The following is a 16,759-nucleotide window of genomic DNA, read 5'->3' as shown; positions in this document are numbered from 1 at the left end:
CTGGTTCTCCCTGTCTCACTCTGTTATATTTCTTGCTCGGGGGAATGGAGCAGGAGACAAAATGCCTTTTGACAGGTGACAAGACGGAACTAACATCGTGGAGGGCTTGGGCCGTAATCCGGGTGGCAGGAGGGAGAAGCGATGAGGCTTAGAAATGAAACAAAATTGAGATGGAGGCACGGCTGCAGCAAACGGGACCTGCAACCAGGGATTTCTGCCCTCCTTCAATTTTTAAAATAATTCTTAGGGGCATTATTTTCCAAAACGGGGCAACACAGCTGAATCCACTTCCAAACTGGCCTGAGCAGGCAGGGTCCAGCTAGGAACCCGGATTTGCCAGCTGCAATTAGTCATAATGGTAACAGCAGCCTCTCAGGGTGAGGACTGAAGGAAGCATTTGGCCTCGGTTCTTTTTTTAAAATTATTTATTTTATTTATTTTTGGCTGCGTTGGGTCTTCGTTGCTGTGCACGGGCTTTCTCTAGTTGAGGCGAGCGGGGGCTACTCTTTGTTGTGGTGCGTGGGCTTCTCGTTGCGGTGGCTTCTCTTGTTGTGGAGCACGGCTCTAGGCATGTGGGCTCAGCAGTTGTGATTCGTGGGCTTAGTTGCTCCCCGGGCTTAGAAGATCTGGGATCTTCACGGACCAGGGCTCGAACCTGTGTCCCCTGCATTGGCAGCGGATTCTTAACGACTGTGCCACCAGGGAAGTCCCTTGGCCTCAGTTCTTACTGTGCAGAATCGGAGGCTCAGAGAGGCCAAGTGACTTGCACAAGGTCACACAGTTGATATGAGGCAGAGCTAGGAGTGGGAACTGGGAGGGGCAAACCCCCAACCCCTGCCCTTGTCCACTATTCTTTCCTACAAAAATCTTGCCTATTTTAACCTTTTATGATCTCCACCTTCTCAGAAATCCTCCAGCTTTTCTAGTTGCCTCTCAGGACTTAGCATCCAGTTTTGCGTGTCTGCAGTGACTCTGGATCTGGCTTTGGGTGGGGCTCATCTAAGGGTTGGGGGAATGAACAGAAGTAGCTCGTGTAAAGGGGTGAGCCAGTGCCAATCACACCTGAAGCGCTCAACCCCTGCCCTGTGCCATCTGTAAGGCTCATCTTGCTCGCCGTCATTGAAAGCTCTCAGTGCCAGGAATGGAAGATACCTGTTAGGTGCTCAGTAAGCGGTAGCTTAAAATTCTCCCCTGGCCTCCCCCTTTGTATCTGCACAGCCAGGCTGGTCTAGGAGACCCATCCATGGACCTCCTGGACCTCAGACCCGCCCCCAACCCCGGACCCGTCCGAATGCTTATGCCTGTGGCACCTCTTAAAGAATACATACTGAGCAAGCATCTCAGGCCCTCCTGGGGGTTTTGGGAGGGTAAGAGGGGCCCCAAGCAGAAGACTCTGGGCCTGCTGCAGGAGTGGGGGGACCACTAAGGGCGGAGCAGACTCAGAGCCATGTGGCCCAGAACCCCAACTCGAGAGACAGTGGGGGTCTCCTCCCACCTTCCCAGCTCCCGGGCCTTCCCAGGAATTGGAGAGCCCCTTACTTTGCCGTTCAGAAGAAGGGATCCTGTGCTGACTTTTGAGAAGTAGGTGAGAAGAAAAGGGGACTGTGGTCTGAGTGTCCCCCAGCACCTTTGAAATTGGCTTTGAGCCTTGCTTTTCTCCTCCAATTCTCTTCCAAACCGGCTCTCCACTTTAGTCCAGAGAAAAGGGGTGAAAAGCAGCCAGTTGGGACCAGAAGGGCACTTTTGTACTGAAACCTCCCCTGTCTGGGAGAACCCAGATGCCATTCTGAAATGCAGACTCCAGGGCCCCACCTCAGCCCTTCCCAGGGGGGACTCCAGGAGCTGGTCTGGGACTCTGCATTGCAAGAACCTGCTTTTCCCCATGGTAACACTCAGTTAGAGGTGCAAGGCAAGGGCCAGTAACTTTCAAGATATGATCCTCTCCCAACTTAAACACAGTTTAAAATCGCTTCCTGGCTTCTCTGTGCTCCTAGAAGGAAGGCCAGCACCTTAGCCTAGCCTGCAGGACAACAACCTCCCTATGCTTGATCCTGCCACCACTCGCCTGCCACACTGCCCCCTCCTGGGCTGCATCCCCCGCTCCTGACACTGGACCTCTGCTCTGCCCATCTGCACTCTCTATACGCTGACCCCAGGGAAACTTTGCGAGGCCCCTGGTCTAGCTCAGCTTTGCAAGTTCCCCTTCTGGGCCCACGTGCCTCTCCTTCAGCCGCTTCTCTCAGTTTGAGGCCGCTGAGGGGAGGCCCTGAAGCTGCCCCATCCAACTCGGCACCCCCGGCCCCAGGCCTGTGGACAAAGCAGGGATCTGGAGTCCAAGGACCACTTCCACCCCAGCCCTGGCCGACCATAGCACAGCAAATCCTGAAACCCGCCTGGGCCTCCATCTCCATGACTATAAAACAGCGCTAAGCCTGCACCTCTCCCAAAGCGCTGTTCTGAGGGTGACGTGAATGAGTGTGTGTCACACCCTTACCGTGGCGTCCGGTATTCATTCAACAAGTATTTAGTGAGCACCTACTGTTCGCCGAGCACTGCATCTGCGGAGCTACGTCCAAGAACGAAACCGACAAAGCCACCTCCTGGCTGGAGGACAGACAGTCCACAGATGGATCTAGAAGAGAATGTTTGGCAGTGGGAAGTGTGGTGTGTTTAGTGGTTCATGATGCAGACACTGCAGCCAGATGCCGGGGGGATGGAGGACCCTCCTCAGGGTATCTGGCCTTGCCAAGCCTTGGTGTTCTCACCTGTAAAGTTGGTGTGATAAGAGAGCCTGCTTCATGGCATCACTGTGAATGTTAGATGAGTTAATAGGTGTGTATCCCTTGCCTTGTGGTACGTAAGGGTGAACTATTATTTTTAGGACCAACACAGCAGGGAAACACAACTGAGCAGAATGAGAGGGTGCTGTGTGTGCTATTTTAGGTGGAGAGGATGGGAAAAGCTTCTTGGGGGAGGTGATAAGAGGGAAGGACAGAGCCCGGTGGATATCTGGGAGGAGACGAGTCTGGTGGCAGAGGGAACAACCCATCAGAAGCCCCGAGCGAGATCACAGTTGTCAGGTGCAAGTCCAAGGCCGTTGCGGCTGGAGCTTGGGGATCAAGGCGAGAGCAAGTGATGAGCCTGGAAGAGGGCAGAAGCCAGTGAGGCAGGTCACTGCCGGCCTTGCCTTTCGTTCCAGGCGGGGTGGGAGCCACAGGGGCTTCTGAGCAGGCGAGTGACAGGCTCTGCTGGTCGCTGCATGAGTGAGGCCTGTGGGGTTAGGGCAGAAGCAGGGAGCCAGCTGGGAGGCTGCGGGGTCCAGACGAGAAGTGATGGTGGCTTTGAAAGGGGCCCGGATGACGCAAGTGATGAGAGGTGCTCAGATCCTGCATCCGTTCTGAAGATGTGGCCAATAGGAACTGCTGACAGATGGGATAGAGCATATGAAAGTGAGAGGTCAATGGCAACTCTAAGATTTTGGTCTAACCAGGTGAAAGCGGAGCCGACTACCTAAATGGGGTCAGGGCACAGAGTGTAACACCATTGATGGTAATTGTCATTGAATTATTTTATTATAAGAGTTGTGGCAGAGTAATACATATTTGACTCATGCACCTTCAAGCCCCAAGCTCACTGGGTGGGTTAAGTCAGCCCTCACAAAGGCAAGGGGTTTTAGTCTGAATAAGAAATGTCAAGCAAGGATAAGTTTGGTTCGCCCTCTACAGGAGGGAATCACTTTGTGTCCATACCTATGGAAAACCTGACTTTCTTTTTTTTTTAAATTTTATTTATTTATTTTCATATTTATTTATTTATTTGGTCGCTCTGGGTCTTAGTTGCAGCATGCGGGCTCCTCAGTTGTGGCATGCGAACTCTTAGTTGCAGCATGCATGTGGGATCTAGTTCCTTGACCAGGGATTGAACCCGGGCCCCCTGCATTGGGAGCGCAGAGTCTTAACCACTGCGCCACCAGGGAAGTCCCAAAACTTGACTTTCTGGACAAACACTGAAAGTTGTCAATTGTCCAAGACAGTATCCCTGGGACTTCCCAATTTGTAAACACCCATTTTAGTATTTCCTCAAGTTGTGCATATTCTAGAGCAATTTGGAAAGCAGCTCCTTCTCCAACCCCATTTATACCTAATACATCCCAAGGACAAACCCAAGGGGTGGGTCCCTTGGTGTTTGGAATTTTCAGTTTCAATGCCCCCCTCTCTGGATGGTGCTAATCAAGACCTGAATGTATTTCAGATGCACATAGGTGTATATACAGGCGCATGGAAATTCATTAGAATGTTTTACTGTGTCCTCTCCACACCCGTGTTGGTTGAGCTGAAGTTTCCTTGGTAAACATTTCCTCAACCACAGAAGAACAATACAACATCATTGCCCACAGAAACACACACGCACACAAAGAAACACACACAAAACCACACACAAAAAAACCTTTCCTGAAGGTAGAGGAACCTTTGTAAATGTAAGGTGAGGGCACGAGGCAGGTAGAAAAGTGGAAAGGAGGTCCTTCCCCCAAGAGGCTGCCCTCGTGGTGTTTCCAGTTAATAAAGTACAGCAGATTGGACTTCTGTGGGTTTCCCTCAAACTGTAGACGTTTCTTCTAAAACCCTGACTGGTGATAGTCTGTGATAGGCATGAGTGATTGATACTTGATGGGGGCCAATATTCATCAACATCATCTTTGATGGCCATCTTCTGCCAGCCAGCCAGCCCCTCACCTGTGTCGGCTCCAAGACACACAGCTACCTGCGCGGGACCTGTTTTTACATTCCCTGCCCTAGATGCATGTCGGGGCAAGAATCTTCCTTCTGTGCTGCACGTATTCCTCTCAAAATCTTCTCCAACTTCCCAGGCCACTTGGTAGCACAGAAAACCCTCTTCCTAGAATCTCCGCACATCTCGTTCAAGTTCCAAACTCATCTCCTGTCATTTATAATCATTTGGCAAGTTTCATTTAAAAAGAAAATCCATTTAATGAAATATTTCCGTTTAAATACCAGCACATTAGATTTGCAAAAATGTACCCATCTTGAATATATTTAAGCAAAAATCAATAAAGGTTAATAGCATATTGCTGGAGCATCACAATGGCAGAAAGCCAAATAATTCCTTTTGTAATTGAACAGTATCACTGGAGTGTGGGTGGAAATCAACAATGACATTTCTACCACATCTTTTCAAATGGTGTGTGAAATTCAGCCATTGGGAATGGCTGTGATAGCCACATACAATTCAAATTTGACTAATTAGGTGAACTGTGCAATTTTCCATTTTTTAATAGGAAAGGGGGGAAGGCAAGGCAATTTTGAGAGGGTTGAGGCCAGAAGGGGTGGGGGGAAAATCATGTGAAGACAGCAAAGTCTTTAACAACAACGTAATTTGAAAAAAGGATTTAATTGGAACCTATTAGGAGACAAGCCAGCTGGTTTGAAGGACAAGATTAAAAATATTTCATTAACGCACATGTGACTATGGGAATAGACGCCCGAGGAATTTATCATTTTCTCAAGTCACTTACTGCCCAGCACTTTCTCCAAAGGAAAGTGGCTCATAGACCATTAGGCCCAAGAGACTTTGTAGTTCTTTCTGGTCTCTGTTATTGATTTCCCCCCAGGGCAATGGTTATCTGTCCTTGCCCTTGAACATCAATTTCCACTCTTCCTATGGGCATGTTGTGTGTTCTTGAGGAAACCACACCTCCTCTGTTCTTAGCCCTGAATTCTGAGTCAAGAGTATCCCATCACCGGCCTCTGGGTGGATCCTGATTGGCTAAAACCAGTTTTCAAGTTCGACCCCCCAGGACACAAGGGTTGGTTCAGTGGATGGGCACATCACCAAATCCACATCAAGACGATGTGAAGAATACATATATTTCCTTGCTCTGTCAGCTGAGAGGGACTAGAAGCAATGGCACCCCAGTAACAACAAGCCCACCTAGAGTCTAGATCTTAGTTTCTAGTGTCATTCTCAACTAAAAGGAACCAGGGCTCCTTGGAGAAATCACTGATCCCAGGACCCAGATGGGAAATATACAAGATGAGGCTGCAGCACTTTACAGTGTCAGAAAGTAAGGAACTGTTAAAAAAAAAAAAAACCCACAATAATGCGGGCATGTCAAAGGGACACCAGAGCCTCCCAATGGTCAAGGCTAGAACAATTTGAACAGAAAAGTGAAGTAGTGTTGGATTATAACCCAAAGTATAAAATAAAAAGATGTACAGTCCACAGTGATATAAGTAAATGATTGAACAATGAATAAATAAATATATACAAATAGACAAATCTCCCATGCAGAAAAATTCCAAATAATTTCCGTAGATACTTCACCCCCAGTGAGATGGAGCTTAATTCCCCCATTTCTTAAGTGTGGGCTGCACCTGGTGATGTCCCTCCAAAGAGCACAGGATGGAAAGGGCGAAAAAAAGAGTAACTTTACAGCTGAGAAACCTGGCAGATATGACCTCAGCCAGGTGGTCTAGGTCAACGACAGTGATAAACAACGTTGCTGGTGTGGACCTTTCATATGATGTGATGAGAAGGGCACTTTACCTGTGGGGTCTTCCTCCCCCAAACTCATGACCCCAGGATATTCATGAGAAAACATCAGACAAATCTGAATTGAGGGACAGTCTAGGGAATATCAGAGCAGTTCTCCTCCCAACTGCCAAGGTCATCAAAAGCAAGGAAAATGAGAATCTATCACAGCCAAGGGAGACACCACGACTAAATGTCATGTGGCATCCTGGGTGGGATCCTGAACCAGAAAAAGGACATTAGGGAAAAGCTAAGGGAATCTGAATATACTTTGGACTTTAGTTAATAATCATGTATCAGCGCTGGTTATTAATCGTGACACATACTCATCTAAGATGTTAACAATAGAAGAAGCAAGGTGTGGGGTGTATGGGAACTCCCAGTACTATCTTTGCAATTTTCTTCTGTAAATCTGAAACTATTCTAAAATTTAAAAAAATATTATTAAAAAAATCTGATATGAAGTGATATTTATAGGGGCTTCCGGAAGAAGAAAGCTCTCTTGTGCTGCATCACGTGTAGAGTGTAAAGATTTGGAATTTAAAACTGAGTGCACCATTTTGCTACCAAAGAGGGAGAGACTGGAGCTGCTGGCAGTTGCCCGGTACAGCCTGGGGACAAACTCACTGCAGAACGAAGAAAGAAGAGGTGGAGAGAAACCAAGTCCTTGGCAATATGCATGAGCTGCTGGATCGAGCCTTACCTGAAACTAACGTTACTCTTGACTTTTCTGATTCTGAGCCAGTACATAAATCCCTTTATTGTTTGAGTAGGATTTTTGGAAAACTGAAGCATCATGATTAATTATGCACTATTTAGAATGATTCCCCATCTTCTCTGATCTTTGCATGATCCCCAGATTCTGAACTCACACTCTGTTGGGTTTGGGGTGCAATTTAATCATCAACAAAGTCTGAGCTGTGTATTCTTTGGAGATACTTCCCCACTGTTTCCAAGGGCAGAGGGAGTAACGTGTATGGGCTGGGGGCTGCAGGGATCCCTGGGCTAATGAGGTCTTCGGAGCTGGTCTTGAGTTCCCACCCAATAATCTCTCTTCCCAGTAAAGAAGCTGTTGCCAGAGGATGATTTCTGGAGGATTCTTTTGTTGGAGCCGAGACTTGAGCTCACTGCTTCTCAGTTTTGTGTGGTTTGTGGCTATGGCTATTTGTTGTTTTACTGCAGGATGGCTGGAGGTGGGGTATGACTGCTGTTTGGGATTTCATGTCTGCTCTAGACTTCATTGGAAGATCACCCCCTCCTAGCCCTACCCCATCACACATTGTGATGTTTGCTTGTTATTTTTTTTAATCCTTTTTATGTAGCTTATTTAACCTTGCAAAACTTCAGAAATGAATGCCGTTTGTGTAAATAAACAATCAAATATTTCTAAATTGTCCCTGAACCCCCAGGGAAGGGATCATCTCTTAATCATCTTTATTTTCCCAGTACTCAAGTCCCCGCTACAATGCGGCAAGTCAACATATGAATGAGTCTGTTACTCTCTGTACACAGACAGGCCAGACACTTGTTGGGGGCAGGACGTGCCCGATTCTGTCTGGGTCCAGCTTCTTCCTTCTCCGTACCCCTCGCTGCCTGCCCAATCACCAGCCTTCCAGCATGTTCTTAGAGGGAGGGACTTCTTGCCTGAGTGGCTAGCAGCACCCCAGATCCTCCTCATCCCTTTAAGCATAAGCTGTTTTCTTTTTTTTTAAAGATTTAATTTTATTTATTTTTGGCTGCATTGGGTCTTCGTTGCTGAGCGCGGGCTTTCTCTAGTTGTGGCAAGCGGGGGCTACTCTTCATTGCGGTGCGCAGGCTTCTCCTTGCGGTGGCTTCTCTTGTTGTGGAGCACAGGCTCTAGGCACACGGGCTTCAGTAGTTGTGGCGTGTGGGCTCAGTAGTTGTGGCTCGCGGGCTCTAGAGCGCAGGCTCAGTAGTTGTGGTGCACAGGCTTAGCTGCTCCGCAGCATGTGGGATCTTCCCGGACCAGGGATCGAACCCGTGTCCCCTGCACTGGCAGGCAGATTCTCATCCACTGCGCCACTAGGGAAGTCCCTAAGCATAAGCTCTTATGAAGAGTGGCTAAAAGCATTTGAAATGCCAGGCCCACTAATAGCCAGGATCCGTACGTTGAACGGGACCCTTTAATCTCCTCCTTCGCTACAAAAGGCATGAAGGATTCTCCTAAGACTGTCAGTCAAACCATTACGGTTTTGTGAAAGGTGTGACCTCAACTTGGAGACACATACCTGCCCTTTTACCTGCTCTTTCATGTTGTTTAATTCAGCTGCACCGGATTTCAAGAGATCTGAGCAAAAGTCACCGTTATCCCCCCCAAAACCCTGATGCATAAAATCCTAAACTCTTCAGTTTTCTATTTTCATTTGTTCTAAATGTCACATTACCTCTTGCTTTGAAGGAATCCATTCCTTCAACAGATCTTTGTTGAGAGTCTCTGTGTGGCAGGCACTGTTCTAGGGCTGGAACACGGCCATGATGAGACAGGCAAGGTCTGCTTGAAACCAGATGATCTCTTAATGACTGAACTCTGCAAAATGCCTCCCTAATATGCAAGGAGGTAGGACTACTTCAATTCAAATATGTGTCGGGGATTTTTTGTAGTTGGATGAGCTAGAAAAGATCCAGGGGAGAGCCCTTGTCTTTGGGGCAAGGGCATATAAACCTGGGCAGGTGTATACAGTTCAGTGTGGCATAACGCTAAGGTAAGATGCTAAAGTCAGCGAGGAAGGCGAACATCTTCTAGGGCAAAACGTAGCCTTGAAAATCCCTGAGCCTTGAAAATCCCTGAGATTGGTTTGTGGACCCAATCCTGTAGGGTAGTATGTATATATCAATGTATAATGTGTGTAGATATAGGTTATGTACTGCAAGGAGTAAATATGCAGAATTCATTTCACAAGGTCTTCTGTTACAGCAGGAACAGTACATAGAGAGCACTGAAATTCCAGAATAGCCTCCGCCGGGCTCCCTGCTGGCTGTTAATTCGGCAGCTGGAGGAACCCTGTTAAACCAGGTAGAATCTCATTGCGGCTCCAGCAACTCCCCTTACACACAGGGTAAAACCAAGGCCCCCAGGACCCTGGGATCTGGCCCCCTTCCCTCTGATCCCTCCAGCCCCCTGCATGTTCCACCCAGCCGCGCTGGCCTCCTTGCGTTTCTGGAACCCATCAGGCCTGCTCTCAGCGTGGGCTGCTGTCCCCTCTGTCTGCACATCCCAGGGAGCTACAGACTCACCTCCGAAGGTCTCCCCTGACTGTCATCCTGACCACTGCCCCTAATGCTCACCTTTAGTCCCCTCCCCTGCTTTATTTTTCTCTAGGCAGTTTACTGCTATCAGACACCCCCCTGCTTTATTTTAAAATTTTGTTTAATTGTTAAGCCCCAGGAGGACGAGGTTTCATGACAAGGTTTTGTTTTCTGATGTTTGCCCGGCTCCTAGAAATGTGCTCGGCACTGGCAGCTGGTTAATTGATATCTGCTGAATGAATGAATGAAGGAATGAATGAATAGCACCTGTGCCCAGTGGCTTATGCATCAGTCAGTCCGAGTCATTCATTCAAAATGTTGTGCAGACTTACTGGATGCTACGCTTCAATCAAAAGTTTACTTAAAATGGGGACTTCCCTGGTGACACAGTGGTGAAGACTCCGTGCTCCCAAAGCAGGGGCCCCGGGTTCGATCCCTGGTCAGGGAACTGGATCCCACATGATGCTGCAACTAAGGAGCCCGCCTGCTGCAGCCAAGACCCAGTGCAACCAAATAAATAAATAAAATAAATATTTTTTAAAAATTTACTTAAAATGGAGTGGAGGGAGGGTGTCTTCGTGTCCACTCTATGAGATACAGTTATCGCTGTTTAAGTGAGGAGGAAGGGAAGGTTCAAGAGGAGTAAAGTGGCTTATTTATCTTCTCCTAATCGACAAGCAGCAGGCGACCCTGCTCTAGGAGCGCTCAGGACTGTCACCCTTTCTCCTCCCTCCCACAAGTGGGCCCTGGGGGGGGAAAGTGTGTTGTGGGCACCATCAAGAGACAAAGAAGGTCCTTGAGTGCCCATCTCTCCTGGGTGGTTTGTTGACTGGGCAAATGTTTGTTGCGTGACTAAAGAGACAGAGCCACGCTCTTCCCTTTGGAGCCTCTGCTGCAACACACTGTAGATGAAAGAATTGGAGGGGGAGGAAGGAAGATGTGCAGAAGGGAGACAGAGGCAAGATCAGATCTTGCCGATTTCTAGTTTCATGGTATCTCTCGGGCTAGTGGCATCTCTGCCCTAACCAATGTAGAAGTTAGCGAAGAACAACAAGAATTAGCATCGATAGAGAATTTTTTCCACTCCTGACTGTCCGTGAGTTATGAAGCAAAATTCCAGTCCACTGCAGTTTAAATAAGGAGATAGCTCAGATGTAAATGGTAAGTAGATGTAAGTAGGTAGAGGGAAAGAGATACTGCCTTTCCGCCACCCTAAGAGGCCATCTGGCTTTGAAGATGGAGGAAGGGGCCGCGAGCTAAGGAATGTGGGCAGCTTAGGGTGTAAGAACATTGGAACGAGTGAACTCTCTGGAGTCAAACAGCCCTGAATTCAAATCCTGGTTTCTTCATTAACTAGTTATAGGACTTTGCATAAGTCATGCTGCCATTCGTCTATCCGCCCACCCACCCATCCATCCATCCATCTATCTACTCAACAAATATTAACTAAACTCCTGCTACACACTAGGTATTTGAGAAGTGAAGCCAACAGAATTCCCTGTGTCTGTTTTAAACAATACAGAGACCAAGCCAAACAGAATTGCTTGCTGCAAGAGATATATGCTCCCGGAAGATAAGACTGTCAACTAACTAAACAGCTTCCTTATCAAGAGCTTTTTCTGCAAAGGACTTAACGTTCAGTGGAACAGTGGCCCTCGATGTCTGTATCCTAATCCCTGGAACCTGTGAATGTGTTTCATTTCACTGCAAAAGGGGACGTTGCAGATGTGATTGGGTTAAGGATCTTGAGATGGGGAGATTATCCTGGATTATCCAAGTGGGATTAATGTAACCACAAGGATTCTTATAAGGGAACGAGGGAGCCAGGAGGTGTAGTGTCAGAGTGCAAGAGGAGAACAGCTCCACTGGCCATTGCTGGCTTTGAAGATGGAGGAAGGGGCCACGAGCTAAGGAATGTGGGCAGCTTCTAGAAGCTGGAAAAGGCAAGGAAACGAATTCTTCCCAGAGCCTCCGGAAGGAACACCGCTCTGTCCACACCTTGATTTTATTTTATTTCAATTTATTTGATTTTAAAAATTTTTGAAAATTAAAAAAATTTTTATTTTATATTGCAGCCTAGTTGATTAACAATGTTGGGTCAACACCTTGATTTTAGTCTAGTGGGACCCATTTCAGACTTCTGACAGCCAGAACTGTAAGAAAATACATTTGTGTTAAGGCACCAAGTTTGTGGTAATTTGTTATAGCAGCAGCAGGAAATTAATACAATGTCAGATGGTAAATATTTTCATTTTTGAGGGTTGTATGTTCTTTTTCGCAACCTCTGCCACTGATGGTAAATGAATGAGCGTGGCCAGATTTGGCCCCTGGGCCATAATATGTCGACTCCTGTCCTAACATATTAAATAGGGAGTAATAATAGTAGAATGTTGTTTTGTGAGCGTGAAATGAAATCATGCATATAAAACTTCTAGTGGTGCCTGAGAAATAGCAAGCACCCAGTAAAGTTTATTATTATTTTCTTAATCAATATTATGGCAGTGGTTATATGAGGAGGAATATACTTGATTTTTCCAGGAGTCTGCCCAACAGAACACCACAAGGATAGGCCAAGAATCTTCTATTTGTCAGATATTTCTGATTAAAGCTCTTTGCCAGCAGCTCATAGACACCACACAAGGGGAAAAACAGCTTGGGGAGGAAGAAAAAATGAGAAGAATTGTCTTTACCTAAAAATGACAACCTGGAACAGATCCGGTGAAAAACAAACATCTCTAAGTCACAGGATCACCTCGACTTTGAATGGCATGGGGTTCTCCTGTTACTACCTTCCCATTCCGGCATTGACGTATTTTGTTACTAATTGCTTCTTCAAACCTCATCAGTGATCTTTTGCACTTTCCGCAAAGAAATGTTGAAAGCTTTTAATGAAGAAATTAATTATGTACAGCCTTGAATGCAAATTAGACTAATTAATTGTAGCATTGATACCCTCTCCTAGCACAAAATATGAAAACTGGCATTATACATATTTATAAGGTACAGTACATTTTGACAGATGCCTGCAGATCGTGATGAAAAGGTGGTCAAGGTGTCTGAAAGGACACCTTCTCTCTGACAGATGAATGTGGCTGCATTTCATGAGAAGTTTGGTTTAGTTGTCAACAACAGTGACTTCATAATGTTGAGATATGAAAACTTTGGGCATAAAATGGATTTTCCCCCAAAATGGAAAACTTGAGTGGAGTAGAGATGATTGGAAACAGGATTGAATATTTCTTAGGAAAATTCATTTAAGTGTTCCTGGTTCCTACTGTTTGATTGTCTAAGAACCATTTCCATCAGGGCTGGATGGCTGAATGGTTGGAATTTGCCTTTTTGCCTGTATGAGAATAGAGTTGACATCTGTGTGAGTATCACTTGGCCACTGGGAAACAATGTTCTGCTTCACAGAAATCTGTGCTAGATAAAGACCCCAGTAGGGGGAAAAAATGGTCACAATATTTTGTTGCTTCTCCTATCAAGAAATGGAGTTGATTTGTCCACCCTTTGGATCTTGGCTTGGCCGTGTGACTTGCTTTGGCCAATGGGAGGTTAGCAAACTTGATACAAGAAGAAGACTGAAAAGTGCTTCTGCACTGGGTTTGCCATCCCTGGCTCCTGCAGGAGACCTTTCTACCACCAGGAACACAAGCACATGGAGACAGGCTCAGCCATCTCAGACATGACCCCAGGCACGTGAGTGAGGCCATTCTAGATCAGCCAGCCCCCTGCCGAGCCAACCCAGACCAGAGACAGCCCAGCCAACCAATAGAATCATGAAAAGTTTGAAAAACACGTTCGCTGTTTGATACCACTAAGTGTGGAATGATTTGTTACACAGCAAAGGCTAACTGATACAAGTTACCACCAAAATTTCAGAGCACTTTCCTCCTACATTTGGGGGCGGTGGGTATTAAGGACCTTGTTCATGAGTGACTGGTGCTGCTTCCTTGGAAGACTCCACAGATAAAGACCAGTCTTTGGGGAAAGACAGACAATGAAGTAGTAAATCAGTCAATACTTCATTACAAAATGAAGGAAATGAGTTGGACAAAGAGGAATAGAAAACCCTTGGTCTGAGCATGTGTGGCCGACAAGATTGCTGCCTCCCAACAGCCATCTCCTCCCTCCATCTTCTTCCTTTCTGACCAAACCCTTTAAGTCCGAGATAGAGGCTGAAAGTACCAGAGGCCTGTTTGCCAGCTTCCTGTGCAGCCAGGATGGGCATGTGACCCAGTCCTGTCCAGTGGGACCCTAAGGGAATCTGGCAGGGGTATCCTTGGAAAGGCTTCCCTCCCTAATAAAAAGAGACACATCTCTGATGGCATGGTCCTTCTGTGGTTGGCAGAACTCCAGCATGGTGTCCCCAAGATTTCCTGCCCTAATCCCCAGACCTGTGACTATGCTGCGTTGTCACTCCTGTGATTATGGCACATTACACGGCAAAAGGGATTTTGAGATGTAATAAAGGCTGCTAATCAGTTGACTTTGAGTTCATCAAAAGGGAGATTATCTGGACAAGCTCATTCTAATCACATGAGCCCCTGGAAAGCAGAGAGCTTTCTCTGGCAGGTAGCAGAAGGAGAAGTGAGAGAGATCCAACATGTGAGAAGGGCTCATTGAAAGATGATGTTTTGTTGCTGATGGCGGGGCCACCTGGTAAAGACCCGGGAGCGGCCTCTAGGCGTCAGAGCGCCCCACCCCTGGCTGACAGCCAGCATGACGGCAAGGATCCAGGCCTCAGCCTGTTGGTGTGTGGTAGGGGCAGGGGGGTTCTCTTTCCTTCAAAGGTACAACCTCAAAAGGCCATAAGTAGCCACAGTAGGAGCTGGGTGGTCACCTCTAAGAGCAGCAGGGAAACAGGGTCACAGGGCTTCACACAGTGATGGGGAGAAAAACAGACCCGAGCTGGAGACAGAGAGGGTTGGGATCCTACAGCCTGGTCGGGCCCCCTCCCCAGGCCTGGCAACACCCAGCCATTGGATCCCCCAGATACCACCACTCCTTTAGGTCAGTTCTGTCCTTTGCTTAAGCTCAGTTTGGTGTCGACCTCTTTGGGGGGAAATGTGTTTTATCCAATACAACACCTTCTAATCTAAGAGGTACGTTACAGATGGTTAGCTTAGTTAGTGACAGCCTCCAGCTTGGCTCAACTTACACCCCAATCTGTATCTTCTAGCTCCAGTGAGTTTCTCCCAAGGGCAAGCAAATGCCCTAGACCATGCCCACTCAAAGTGTGGTTTGAGGTTTTGGCGCCCATTGGAGAAAAGTGGGCCACTTGTCTTTGAGGGATTTAGGGGAGAATGCTGAGAAACCTGGACAGCAGTCGGACCCTGTACCACATCGAAGCCTCCGACCAGCGTCTCGTTTCATCGAACAGAGTATAGACAGGTGGTGCGGCTGGTAGACATGCACGGTAGGACCACATATGGGTCTGCAATGTGTTGACAATAAAAAAAAATGATCCTTCACCCCTGGTAGGTAGCTTGTGAAGACTGCCTCAGGCTCGGGCATGTCAAGGTTTTCCTGGCAGGTATCATAGTTTGAGGCGATCTTTTGAGCTTTCTTTCCTGGAAGAAATGAAGGAGTGTCACTAATTCCTTCATTTCCTGCGGGGGAACCTCTCAGACCCCTGTCTTCCTTAGGACTCCCACACCAGCTGGAGAAGTCTCCAGTGCAGCCACTTCTGCACAGCTTTCCTTGGAAGATGACAGAGTAAGAGTGTTAGAAGGAAGGGGTCATCCAGGTAGCACTTCCCAAATTGTGTTCTTTGCCCCCAGGTGGGCCGTGAGAAGGGCCCCAGTGACACAAGAGAAACAGCCCAGTGTGTTTCTCTCATGGAAACTGGGGATGGGAATGGCGATGAAGCAAGACCTAGGACACTGGGACTGGAAAGGACCCAGAAATTACGCAAATGCTCCATTTCAGTTTCCGGGGAACTGAAGTCAGAGATGTCAATCTAAGGCCACGAAGTGAGCCAGGGTCACATCCTTGAGCCTCTGACACTAACTTACCTTATTAGGTTACTACAGTGGCTGCTATAACAAAGATCAAACTAACAGTGACCGGGGCTGGATAGAAGTCAGTTTCTCTTTTGTATCTCAGTGAGGTTGTTCAGGCTGATGCTGTCAGGGGTCCAGGCTCCTTCTCTCTTTGTCCTCTTCCATCTTCAATAAGAGGCATCCGTTCCATAGTCTAGCCTGAGGGATGGGGGTGTAACAGGATCAGATTTAAGCTATAGAAAGATGAGTGGCCTGCAGGGGGAGGCAAGGGGGGGCATGCGTGGGAACTGGCCACAGAGTCAAAAGTAGAAACGTGTGTTAAAATAGGGCCAGACAATAATGAAAACTAATGAAAGGACCCTGTGTAAGATGACAAAGGGCAACTCACTCTGGGCTTCGCTCCCTGGGAAGCAATAGGGAGCGGTGCAGACTGTGGCAAACTGGGCCCTGCACACTGTCTGCAGCAGGGCTGCTCGCCTTCGGCCCTATCGACACTTGGGGCTGCGTAGTCTTCATTCTGGGGAGCTGGCCTGTGCGCGGTAGGATGTTTACCAGCATCCCTGAACTCCACCCAGTAGATGCCAGTAGCACCCTCCCCCCATTTGTAACAAACAAAAATGTCTCCAGATGTTGCTAAATGTCCCCTGAAGAGTAAAATCCTGCCCAGCTGAGAAACACTGGTCTCTAGAGAGCAGCCAACCCTCCTCAACTCCAGCTACGGCTGCCCCGTGGGGCTGCAGGCTCAACGTTCCTGAATCTTCCAAGTCTTCAAAACTTCTCACATTTAATATTGCCAAATAACCCACTTTTTAAAAAAGTGCCAGCCAGTACCACGTGAGACAGGTGAAAGCCCCACCCCAGGCCCCAGTTTGCAGCCTCGGAGTGAGCAGTCTATGGTGACCACCGAGGGGTGGATGGGATCCTTTTTTTCTTTGAGC

Source organism: Balaenoptera musculus, chromosome 15, assembly GCF_009873245.2.
Source record: "Balaenoptera musculus isolate JJ_BM4_2016_0621 chromosome 15, mBalMus1.pri.v3, whole genome shotgun sequence".
Taxonomy (NCBI): domain Eukaryota; kingdom Metazoa; phylum Chordata; class Mammalia; order Artiodactyla; family Balaenopteridae; genus Balaenoptera; species Balaenoptera musculus.
Note: the sequence above shows the minus strand (reverse complement) of the source record.